This window comes from Planococcus citri, chromosome 1 (genome assembly GCF_950023065.1).
Source record: "Planococcus citri chromosome 1, ihPlaCitr1.1, whole genome shotgun sequence".
Taxonomy (NCBI): Eukaryota; Metazoa; Arthropoda; class Insecta; order Hemiptera; family Pseudococcidae; genus Planococcus; species Planococcus citri.
Window position 1 is genome coordinate 65,039,122 of NC_088677.1, and position 12,921 is coordinate 65,052,042.

The window sequence follows — 12,921 nt, forward strand, 5'->3', positions numbered from 1 at the left end:
GTTTTTTGGTGCTTTTTAGAAAACCTCCCTCATTTGAATGGTTCTAGCCCCACCCCCTTGGGGATATAAGGACAGTTGATATATCACTAGATCGGGACGTAGAATAAAAAAGTACTGAACTGTTTTTAACGTAAAATCAACCACTGAGAAGAAATCTGCGAAAACCCCATTTGGAAGGGGGGATTCAGCCCCCCCCCATAAAAAATTAGCAAGAGGGGTACGGGGTGGTAACTCTCACGAATTATTCAGGGGGTCACCCTCGACAATTTCCCGCAAAAAATCTTTGCTAGGTAAAAATGTTTTTTTAATGCGATTTTTCAGCTAATTCGCCTACACTATATCAATGTATATTTTTATAGGTGAAAAAGCTTTGTTTTTTTAATGCGAGGAGTCGATTTTTTTGGTTTAAAATTTTAGAATTCGAATGATGTTTTTTTTTTTAGAAATTTCAATGTTGAAAAAGAAAAGCTAATAGGCCTGAACGATGACAGAGTTTCGAAGAGTAAAAAACGTTTGTTTTTTATGTGAGGAGTACATTTTTTGATGAAATTTCATTTAGCATTTCTTTATGAGAAGGAGGTTTCGGAATTGCATCATCTTCGTCAATTTCATCTGTTTCATTGTCAGATTGATTTACGTGGCTCATACTCAATAAAAATTCATCTTTAGCGGTAACACAAGAAGTGACAACATTTTGATCGACGTTCAACCATTCTTCATACATTTCAGAGTCGATATCTTTGGGTATCGGTAGAGATTGGATAGTTTCTTCATCATTATCGTAACATTTCGAATTCGATGTAAAGCCGCCTTTTTTGAAGCAGTTCCGTATAGTGGAATCTGTCACAGAATTCCAAGCAGTCACAAGAATGTGTAGAGCGTTCAACAGTGATGTTTTTTTTTGCCAAATCATTAGCCCGCAATTTTTCTTTAGTAGGAAGTGCCTCGTCAAAAAGATTCAAAATTCTGCTTCGCATTTGATACCTGTAGTACGACTTCATTGTTCGAATAATCCCTTGATCACATGGCTGCATAATAGATGTCGTGTTGGCAGGGAAGGTAAACAAGTTTCATGTTTTTTAAAGCAAAATTACACGAATGAGCAGTGCAATTGTCAATCCGAAAAAATGATCGACGTCATCCAAGCATTCGAATTGGCACAATATTCTACTGGCAGTTTTTTTACACCTTTGAAACACCGCGGGTTCTTGCTTTTACCGATTACCAACAGTTCTTTTTTCTCACCTGCCATGCTAGCACAACACAGCACAGTAACACGTTCCTTGCAAGCTTTCACTCCTTTAGCATTTTCTTTTTGAACACGTAGGGTGTACTCCGGTAAAGCTCTGTAGTACAGAGCAAGAGCAGTCTCATCTGCGTTATATGTACATAAATGTCCTCCGCAGAATAATCGTTTATGATTGTAGGCTTACCAAGTCGTTTACCAATTTCTTCGGCCTTTTGCCTCATTAGAGGGCCACTGACTCTGGCATCTTTGTCACAAACATTTGTAAACCAAACTTTCAATGCATTTTCAACTTCTTCGTCTTTGCCAGTTCTCTTCCGCTTCCTCGTTAGTTTTTGGGCTGCAGCAGCTTGACTCATTCGCGGAAGCTCGTCATATTTCCTCAGTTCATCACAATAAAAAGTAACAAAGAAAGAACTTACTAGAAAGAAAAAATACTTACTTCTTGAAATTTTGTTTTACGGAAGACATATTTGAATGTCTTCCATAAAAATCTCCAACTTGAAATTAATGACTGGATTAAGCCAATCACCGTCATCAATAAGGTTAATAGTATGGCGAGCTTTTCTAAAACACTCCAATTCGATTCCGATATGGTATTAAATAATTCGACGATGGTCATTTTAAATTGATTAGTTAATTTTCTTTGTAATATACTTCCTAAAGCACTGTTCTTGGTGTGTTTTTATTTTTTCGGATATTTTGCAACGTCAGAAGACGTTACCCACATCCACATCCACAGTGAAATGCACACAGCTAAGCAGAGCCGAGCAGCACTATGAAAACCTGGTTGCTCAATTCCAGATCAAACTGTTTGAAAACAAAAATAAAAGCTGCGTTCATGATTGTCCGTAATCAACGGTAATAAAAGTTACGGTCTGCTACGGAAAAGTAAAATACAAGAATTCTTATGGCGTAGTTCACGTTGTCCGTAACCGTAACGTTTTGTTTTACAGAAAAGAACAAAGAAAATTACAGAAAAGTAAAAAAATTTTTACTTTTCTGTAACAGGCCGTAAGAGTTACGGACAATCATGAACGCACCTTAAATAAAATTACTGTACCCTTTAATTATTATTTTTACTAGATAGTGGGGGGGAGGGTAAGTGAGTAGAGTATTCAAAAATTTTTTTCGAAATTCCAATACCGTTGATAGTCAAAGTGAATTTGACGCTCGACCATAGACCCCGACCCGTACCCAAACAATCAGCCATCCTTATCACAGTTTTGGACTTGTAAAAATTCATGTTGTTGATCGTTGATCCAATCGCAAGCAATAAATAAGATGAGTTCTGAGTAATTTTTATTAAAGATCAAAAGAAAGAAAAAACGAAAAAAAATCCTATAATAAGTAATGAAACAACAAAAACAAATGCATAAATTTATTGGGTACTTTTTTTGAGTAGATACTCAGCCGATTCCATCTTTACAAAAACACTGAGTTTGCTCAACAGCAAGTGATTGAAATTACAACGCCATGAATAAACACATAGAAAGAATTTTCAATTTTTCCCTTCGTTTTCTCTTCCATCAGTTGTATATTTTGTGTTGTGTTATTACTTAGTGATTTCGAAGATTCAGCAGTGAGTCTTCACATTGGCACATACAACATGACCATGTAGTCGAATCTTTTAAAACAATTGCTGGGAAATCATGAAATTTACGCATTGTGACGATTTCTGACTAGAATTTTGAGCGAATTCAACACCACAGATCGCACATAAAACTGGCACTTTTCAAGTTTCATTTACTCATTATAGGATTTTTCTTCGTTTTTTCTTTCTTTTCTTATGATTTAGTGATTAAATTTAATAAAATTACTCAGAACTCATCATTTATTGCTTGCAATTGTATTAACGATCAACAACGTAAATTTTTAGGAGTCCAAAATTGGTGATAAGGATTGCTGATTGTTTGGGTACGGGTCGGGGTCTATGGTCGAGCCAAAGGGAACGGCAACGCTAGATCTGCAGGGATCTCCCAACTAAAAATACCGTTAAAATTGAAAAGAGAGCAACGTGAGTCGTGAACTTCATTTCAAGTATTTTGAATAATGCAAATTTTCACACATTCGATTGCTTCTTGATTATCATCGCCTAAAATTGCCACATATTTTACAGTTGATCAAATAATTTTGAATATTTTCAGAATTTTTGTGAATTGTTAGATAATTAATTTTGAAATATGTACGTTGAATTTTTTGCAAACAAAGCGACAAATTTTAGCAATTTTTGGCAAGAAATAACTTTTTGGAAAAATTGACAGAAGCAGAGAATTTTTGGTATTTTTAGAAGAAAGTGAGAATTTGAGAATAGTCTGTAGAGCTTTCTAACTGTGAGACAGAAAAGGGAGGTGACCAGTTTGAAAAGAATTCTTTTGTAAATTATTTATTGTTCATATTGCTACCTAACACTTTTTTTTTCAATTCAAAAAGTAGAACCCTGATTTGAAAAAAATTAAATGTTGAAAAAAAGTTTATTTTGTAGGTCATTTATTAAATACGCGAGTATGAGCCCTGTGACGAATGACGATGAAACAATGATTAATTTGCTAAAATGCTTCGAACTGATGAATTATTCACAAATTACATTTTGTTGCTTCATAAATCATAATATTGCAATTTTTGTAGTTCGAGGTCAGGAACAGAAGCGAAGCAAAGTAGAAAGACGAATTTTTTATATGTATAATTATTAGCTTGTTATAAAGAGCCCAAAAAGAATGAAGAGTATCAAAAAATGGTGATGAAAGTTGGCTGGAGTGAGCGGAAAGATTGGAGAAGTCTTCGAAAGCTTTCGGAATATCGGCAACCCTAGGAAAGCATGAGAATTTTGTAATAGCGTAGTTGACAGACAGCAGACTTCACAGATGATTTCAGAAAAGTCCGTCCATTTGACCACTCGATGATAATTGATATCACGAAATCGATCTTTTCTACGTAGGTAGTTCTTCAATTCATTTTTTCGGTCAGTTCTTCATTAGTAAGAAATGGGGCCAGATAAGAAAATACATGAACCCCGAAGTTTTGTTATGTGCAAAATAGGTCATGTCATCACGCGAATTAAATAGTGGTGGGAAAAATGTAGTAGTTTACCTAATTATTTGGATCGATTATAGGTACCTAATCAATTAAAATCTATCAAAATTTCACCAAAAAACACGACAGTTTTGGAGGGAAGATGAAAAACTTTTCTGAAAAAGTCCAGCAGTAATTTTATTGAGGTATTATGGAGCTTTATTGTTTTTCAAGATTTTTATTTTCCACTTTTCGAGTTTCTTTCAAAAAATGATTAATTTTAATATTTGCGGGAAAATTATTTCGGACACTTGGTTTGCCATTAAATGAACTGCAACTACTGATTTATTATTACCTAGTCAGTTAATCTTATTTTTGACCAAATTGATTGGTAAGAAATAATTCAGTATCACTAACTTGAAATGCTTACTGAAATTGAATTTTGTAGCTTAAATAAGTACAGTAGGTAATGGAGAAAAGTGAAATTCTTTTTGAAACTAACCATACTTGGACATTAAACTTTTATCATTGCCAATCACTCAACTCTTCCTAATTGTAGGACACGAAAAAAAACTTCAAGAGAAGATGAATTTGAGAAATAAACTTGCCCAGTTACAAAAAGAAGTAACCGAAAAACGTAAACTTGATGCTGAGTACGCCAGGAGATTCAACAATTAAATGTACAATCATCGATTCTGTCCAATGAAGACTGCCATCAATTTGGTAAAAATTGAATTAGATAGGTGTACTATGCCAGAGACACCTGATTAACTAAACATACACATTTAACAAATTCAACGCAATTTAAAATTAATTTGGCTTTATTATATAAATACCTAAATAAAACAAGAAAATGCAAAACTATATAAAAATTAAAAACCTAAAAAACTCTTGACGGTTCGTTAAATTAATTCCTAAGGAAACCATTTCTATATAAAATAATAAGTTACATACAAATCGTCTATAAATATACATTTATACAAACACTCGGGATTAAAAAAGGGAAATATATAATCGAATGATAAAAAAGGTGATTAGCACGATAACCATTTGAACGATAAAACGTGGCTTAGTAACGTTAGTTTAGGTGGTAAGCACAGCATTTTTCAACCATTGAAAAAGGTGTCTAGCCCGATAATTTTCATTGATAAACACGATATTTTTTTATTGATTTGCACGATATTTTTCATTGACAGAAGAAAACGCTGGCACACAGTGGGACAGATTCATTTTTTAGGGTATCAAAAATCAGATCTCAGAAATAAATGCAAATTTTGACATCAATCTTTTTGATACACGGGTATTTTGAGGCGCCGCTGAATTCATTTTTGTTGTTATTTTGGTTCGAACCTCAGATGGGGCCCCAGGGAGGATGTAAAGGGGTGAATATTTTGAAAAAGTCGAGTGGCGGGGTATCGATATGTACGTTGTTTGGGCTCCAGAATTCATTTTTGACGTTATTTTGGTTCGAAACCCAAATGGGGCCCCAGAAGGGCGTGCAAAGGCGATGAATAGGTAAAAAAATATAATTTTTCGTAATTTCATTGAAAATCTTCGATTTTTTCAAGTTCAATTATGGGAGAATCGGAACATTTCGGGAAAAAGTATTAGGCTCAGGTGAAAATTTACCGAATTTCAACTCGCCCTTGGCAGCAAAATCCACCCCATTGGGTCAAAAACGTAAACGAGGTCGTCCGGCGTTACGGCATTATCTCGTAAAGCTTTATTGAAGTAGATACCTAATAGAACACTTAATTTTTTATTCACTCGCGAAAATCTTATACTTTTTGTCGTTCATTTATCCTTATTTATCATGGACATCACTTATTCATCGTTCATTCTGTCAAAAACTTCTCGTGGAAATTGTTTATTTAATATTTTTTATTGTTCTTTCTATCATACAGGGTGTCTGGCGAGTGGATGTCAAAACTTCAGATTTGGATATAACCGGGAACGACTTGGAAAAAACGTTATATGAATAAGTTGCCTAGGTATCTTTGAATTTGAAGGGGCAACCGAGCTTTGGAAAAAAATCGAGGAAAAACGTAATTTTGACCTTGGGAATGAGTAGAACTTGGGAAAATAAACAAATTTCGTTATTATGAATTTTTGCCCAACTTTAAAATTGAAGGGGCTAGAAATATTTTATACAAAAAATTTGAGAAAAACGTGTTTTCGACTTTGGGAATGGGTAGTACATACCTATCTAGGTATCTAGGTACTTTGAAAAATAAACAAATTTTGTTATTATGAATTTTTGGCTAACGTTAGAATTGAAGGTGTCAGAATCGTCAGAAATATTAATTGTTTTTCTTGAAATACTTTTTTATTTTTTTTCAAAATAGGTCTATTTCTGACGCTTCTGACGCCTTCAATTCTAACGTTAGCCAAAAATTCATAATAACAAAATTTGTTTATTTTTCAAAGTAGATATGTACTACCCATTCCCAAAGTCGAAAACACGTTTTTCTCAAATTTTTTGTATAAAATATTTCTAGCCCCTTCAATTTTAAAGTTGGGCAAAAATTCATAATAACGAAATTTGTTTATTTTTCCAAGTACTACTCATTCCCAAGGTCAAAATTACGTTTTTCCTCAATCTTTTTCCAAAGCTCAGTTGCCTCATCAAATTTAAAGATAGGCAACTTATCCATATAACGTTTTTTCCAAGTCGTACCCGGTTGTATCCAAATCTGAAGTTTTGACATCCACTCGCCAGACACCCTGTATATATCGTGGATACCACCTAATTTATCGTTCGTTTTTTAAGAAATCGTGCAATACATTTTTTTATAGTGAAATACACTTTTTTATCGTGCAATCCTCTTTTTCATCGTGAATACTTATTTATCGTGATAACCCGCTATGGTTATCGTGCTAACCCCCTTTTTTAAAGTAACGATAAATTGCACCCATTAAAAAAGCTGATTCGTAGTTTAATTAAGCGTAAAATATAAAAATAGTAATTGATAAAAGCAAAGCGATTACGAAGAGTTTTCCACTTCATTTCTGGCATCCATTGAAAACCTTTTCAAGTTCGACTGAGTCGTTAAATATCACTGATTGGTCTTCGTTACATCTTTGGGCATTTTTGCACAGCAGTATGAAATCATATTCTAGCTCATCTATCGACAAATACTGCAAAAAAAACACAAAATTTCAATTTTTTCCGTCAGTTGGTTCTACTTGAACCCTTTTCATCCAACCGGTGGTGGGGGGGGGGAGTGAAAATGAAGCACATACAAAAATTCAGATATTTAGATCAATTTGAAAAAATGTTGATTTTTCCCATTTTTAGTCCAAAAATGTTCAAAAATTCTCCAAAAATCAAACAATGCACTTGCAAGCACCAGAAATGAATTTCAAAAATTCTAAAATCGAATAATGAGGTAAATTTGGTTAGTTTTTGATTTTTATTTTCTTATATTTTTAGTCCGAATTTAATTTTTAAAGATTCTCCAAAAACAAAAAAATTCATTTTCAACCACTTAAAGTCTTTGTTCGTGATGTATTTTTGCAAGTTCTTTTTCTGGAAGCTCTAAAATTTCTTAAAATAGTTCGAAACGGCTTTCAATCAATTCGCGAGGCGAAAATAGGATACGTATCAAAATTCAGATTTCTAGGTCAATTCAAAAAAATTTTGATTTTCCTCATTTTTAGCCCAAAGTTTTTCGAAAATCGCCAAAAATCGAAAAATGCATGGTTTGTGATTAATTCGAAAATTGTCTGTCAGATAGGATAGCTCACCATGCGAGTCCAACGCAAATTCACAATGTTCACTGCAACAGAGTCTTAAAAAGCACAGTAGATCTTATTGGTAATTGACTAAACCTCAGTCAAATTTGTAAAAAAAGAAGTAAAACAATTACATTAACGAAAAATAAAAGAGGAACCACAAACTAGGACCAAAATACAAAATTAAAAAATTACTTTGCCATCGTTGATTTTGGTGTTAATTTTCTGAATATCGATGGGTTTCTTGATCATGTCTTAATAATCGGGGAATTTCCTTCTTGAAGGCAATTTTGGAAACGGTTCGCTTAGCACTATGTTATCCCTGCGGAAAAAACACACCGACCAATTAATAAATTTTTCCAGGTACCTATCTTCAGTTTTTAGCCAAATTTTTGTAAAAAATGATGGCTATTGCGGTAGGCCCAACTTTGGATAAAAAGGTCGGGGATGGAAAATTTTGATAGTTCTCAACGTTTTAAGCTCAAACTAGATGATTCCCGGTGTGTCAGTTTTTACATATATATACATGTAAAAACCATACATTACGAGATCCGTTTTATATAAAATCGGGCATTGCGAGATCCTGAGATCCTTTTGCCGGATCTCGCAAGTTCTCTCATATGCCACGGTACTCGTGAGATCCGGGGGACCCTGTACACGCATTTTTAGCCGGATCTCGTTTTGCCTACTATTCATATACTTATATACAATTTTTGAAAATAGATAAACAACGCATCTTGCGAGATCCACCCCCAAATCAGGTTTAGGCCGTTGGTGGATCTCGGTTTATGCGGATTGCGAAATTGATGGCGGCAATGCATAGAAAGGCACTGTTTACACACTACAACGTGCGTTCGAACGAAGTTGTAGGGTTATTATTTCAGTTTTTAGCATTTTTCGGATTTTTTTTGGGTGGATCTCGCAATGCCTGTGTATATGTCGGATCTCGCAATGTACTCTAAGACAGTATATATATATATATTTGCTTGCGACCAGACATGTCAACTGTGCTTGGCATATATGCAGAAAAGTGAACAAAATTCTAAAATTGGTATAATTTCTGTTCTAAATCACTTATTAAAATTTTATTTGCAGATTCAGTCTAATATTAAAAAAATCTATGTTTTGAAAAAAGTAATCAGATTTTTAGGCTAAATTTTGAAGAAAATTTTTGAAAATGGAGTCCAAGTAATTTGAATTTTGAGAAAGTTAAGACACCAAAAGAAAGCTTAAACAGCATAAAAATTTTTGATGTTTTTAAATTTTCCATAGGCCAATAAAATACTGAAAAATTTCAAGTCAAATTTGTTGTCGTGTACACTCAGGATCGATGTACAGTAGACTTCCGATTATCCGGACTAACTGGGGAATTTGGTTGTCCGGATAAGCAAAAATCCGGATAATACGGATTAATCTCTTTTTGGTTGAATTTTTGGTAGAAAATGACTGTTTTTTCTTATGATAAAAGGTGTATTTTACAATTTTTAATAAAAAGTACAAGAAATGAATGTTATTTCTTCAAGAAATAGAGAAAATTAGAGAAAAACAAATTAAAAGCAAAGATTATAAAAATTTTTTACTATGTACTCGTAAGTAATTTGTGTATGATTGTCCGGATAACACGGATTTTGTCCGGATAATCGAAAAGTCCGGATAATAAGGAGAATTTTTTTCGTCCGGATAATACGGCTGTCCGGATAAGCGGAAGCCGGATAAGCGGAAGTCTACTGTATTTGCATACATCTCCACCAGCACATCACATTCTACTCACTACAAATTGACTGTAGACCCTGCGTTCGTCCTCGCGCCTTGATTTCTAAGCCATGCGCCCTCTGGTGGAAGTTTCGGAAAACTCATAGTTGACTTGTATAGTAAAATTAACCCATGACTTGTCAACTATAGTTGAGAAGTTGGTCAGTCCACTTGTATAGTAAAATTAACCCATTCAATAGTTGACATGTCTGGATACTAATACCTATATATATATTTATTTATATAGAAGTTTCACCAAAACTTGAATTTTTTACTTTTTGAATCAAGAGACGTTCTAATGAATGAAATGGGATAAAACATGGGCAATAGGGTTCTTTTGGGAGCTAGAGTTGACCCCTGCAGTGGGGAGGGTCAAAGTTCAAAATTACAGAAAGGTCATTTTTTTTGGAGGGGCATAATATGGCCCCAAATGAACGAAAAAGGTCCAAAATCATACCATAGGTCCATACCTCCATTGTGATCAACATACCCAAATTTCAGCTTCCTAGGTCATCCCCACCCCATTTTAAGTGAGAAAAACCACATTTTACCCCTATTTTTGACCCCCTCACCCCTAAAATTGACCTTAGGAGTCCAAATTTTCAGCATACAATGAGAGGATGCCCCTTGAGTTCTTTTTGCAGGTTTCAACCTTCCAACCCCATTTAACCCCTCTCCAGGGTCAAAAAAGTGGATTTTTGCGTGTTTTTTGACGTTTAGTCAAGCCTACAGCCCCTCCAAATTGACCTAGAGGGTCCAAATTTTCACAGTACATTGGGAGGATGTACCCGAAGTGCCTTTTGCAGGTTTCAACCTTCCAACCCCATTTGACCCCTCTCCAGGGTCAAAAAAGTGGATTTTTTCATCAATTTAACGCGTTTTTTTGAAAATTTCAACATTTAGTCAAGCCTACAGCCCCCCCAAATTGACCTAGAGGGTCCAAATTTTCACAGTACAATGGAAGGATGTACCCGAAGTGCCTTTTGCATGTTTAAACCTTCCAACCCCATTTTTACAGAAAGGTCATCTTTTTGGAGGGGCATAATATGACCCCAAAAAGGTAAAAAGAGTCCAAAATTATACCATTGGTCAGTACTCTTATTGTGATCAACATATCCAAATTTCAGTTTCCTAGGTCATCCCCACTCTGATTAAGGTGGGAAAAACCACATTTGACCCCTATTTTTGACCCCCTCACCCCTAAAATTAACCGTAGGAGTCCAAATTTTCAGCATACAACGAGAGGGTGCCCCTTAAGTGCTTTGTGCAGGTTTCAACTTTCCAACCCCGTTTGACCCCTCTCCAGGGTCAAAAAAGTGGATTTTTGCATGTTTTTTGACGTTTAGCCAAGCCTACAGCCCCTCCAAATTGACCTAGAGGGTCCAAATTTTCACAGTACATTGGGAGGATGTACCCGAAGTGCCTTTTGCAGGTTTCAACCTTCCAACCTCATTAGACCCCTCTCCAGGGTCAAAAAAGTGGAGTTTTTCATCAATTATACGGGTTTTTTTGACAATTTTGACATTTAGCCAAGCCTACAGCCCTTCCAAATTGACCTAGAGGGTCCAAATTTTCACAGTACATTGGGAGGATGTACCCAAAGTGCCTTTTGCCGGTTTCAGCCTTCCAACCCCATTTCACCTAAATCAGGGTCAAGACCGGTTTGTTACCACATTTTTTGAAGGAGAAAAAAGAGAGTTGGGCGAAGCCCGAGGGGGGTGCAGGGGGGACAACGTCCCCCCGCGAATATAAGAAGGAAACAGCGGAAGGAGAGAGTTGGGCGAAGCCCAAGGGGGGTGCAGGGGGGGACTCAGTCCCCCCGCGAACCGAAGAAGGAAACAGCGGATGGAGAGAGTTGGGCGAAGCCCAAGGAGGGTTTAGGGGGGACAACGTCCCCCCCACATGCAGGCGAAGCACGGGAGCGAAGCGAGGGTGCGAGTAGTCCAAGAGAAGCGCAGAACATGAAAAAAAGCATGCATAGGAGGTAGGTGGGCGAAGCCCAAGGGGGGTGCAGGGGGGACAAAGTCCCCCCCAAAAACAGGCGAAGCACGGGAGCGAAGCGAGGGTGCGAGTAGTTCAAGAGCCCTCAATGTTTCTGGCACAAAAATTTGGCTTTTACGTAGCGGCAGACTGCTACGACTTTTTTTATAGGTACTTGTAAAAAATGCCCCAGATCGAAACTTACTTGTTTCTGTATTCTATGACGATATCCATAATACGTCTCATTTGCTTTTTCAATTTTTCATTGTGGACTATGTCTGCTGGACTTTTTTTTTTTTTTTGATAGGATACCGAAGGATTATTGTTATAGTCATTCGATAATCGAGCCTCGTTTCTTTCGTTTCCTCGTCGCTTTCTAGGTGGTTTTGATTTCTTCATCGTCATCACCTTTATTGCAAGTATCGCCGATAGCCTACAGATATTATTCAATATTATAATACATATCTCGACTTGAAAAATATTTATCGAGATAATTATTCAGATAGGTGTACCTACCTTCCGCCATTCTGTTTCCGTTAAACTATCAGAATGGTCTACTTCCTTAGGTGCTCTCGATCCACCTCCCATGCTCGCATTTAATGTTTCTTGATCATCTTCAATGGTCCATTCTCCATTTTTCAACCTGTAAAATCAAATTTATATGAAAAATTTCCAAAATTTGGAATAGGTTATCGGTGAAAGAGAAGCGTAGGAGGAAATTACCTCATCATCATCTTTGACCAACCAGTCGGGTGACTTGAATTCCTCTAATAGACATGATTTACGATTCGGGCCAAGTTTAGCATCCTGTCTACGTCTTTCTAGATCCATTTTTTGAAACGTTTGGAATTCAGTTTCGCTCCTAGCGATCATTTGGTTCACTGTGTTATCGTCAGGTACTTCGTTTTCCTCCTAACATCAAAATTACGCTCCGATTAGGCATGGGTTCGTTTACATGTTTCGAAAAGTGAAAAAAAGTCGTAGCAGTCTGCCGCTACGTAAGAGCCAAATTTTTGTGCCACAAACATTGAGGGCTCTTGAACTACTCGCACCCTCGCTTCGCTCCTGTGCTTCGCTTCTATATGGGGGGGACTTTGTCCCCCATGCACCCCCCTTGGGCTTCGCCCACTTACCTCTTAGTCGGGGAGCCTGCTTAAGGATAAATTGCACCCCCCCCGTCGATCCTCCAGAACAAC

General features: G+C 36.2%; 1 long non-coding RNA gene across 1 annotated transcript; it reads right to left on the minus strand.

Annotated features, from left to right (window-relative positions):
- Positions 1–11,957: 11,957 nt before the first annotated feature.
- On the minus strand, positions 11,958–12,351 carry LOC135833378 (uncharacterized). Its single transcript, XR_010556457.1, has 2 exons — positions 12,242–12,351; positions 11,958–12,158 (listed from the first exon to the last, which is right to left on the minus strand). It is a non-coding gene; the product is annotated as an uncharacterized LOC135833378 (long non-coding RNA).
- Between the last annotated feature and the right edge of the window lie 570 nt (positions 12,352–12,921).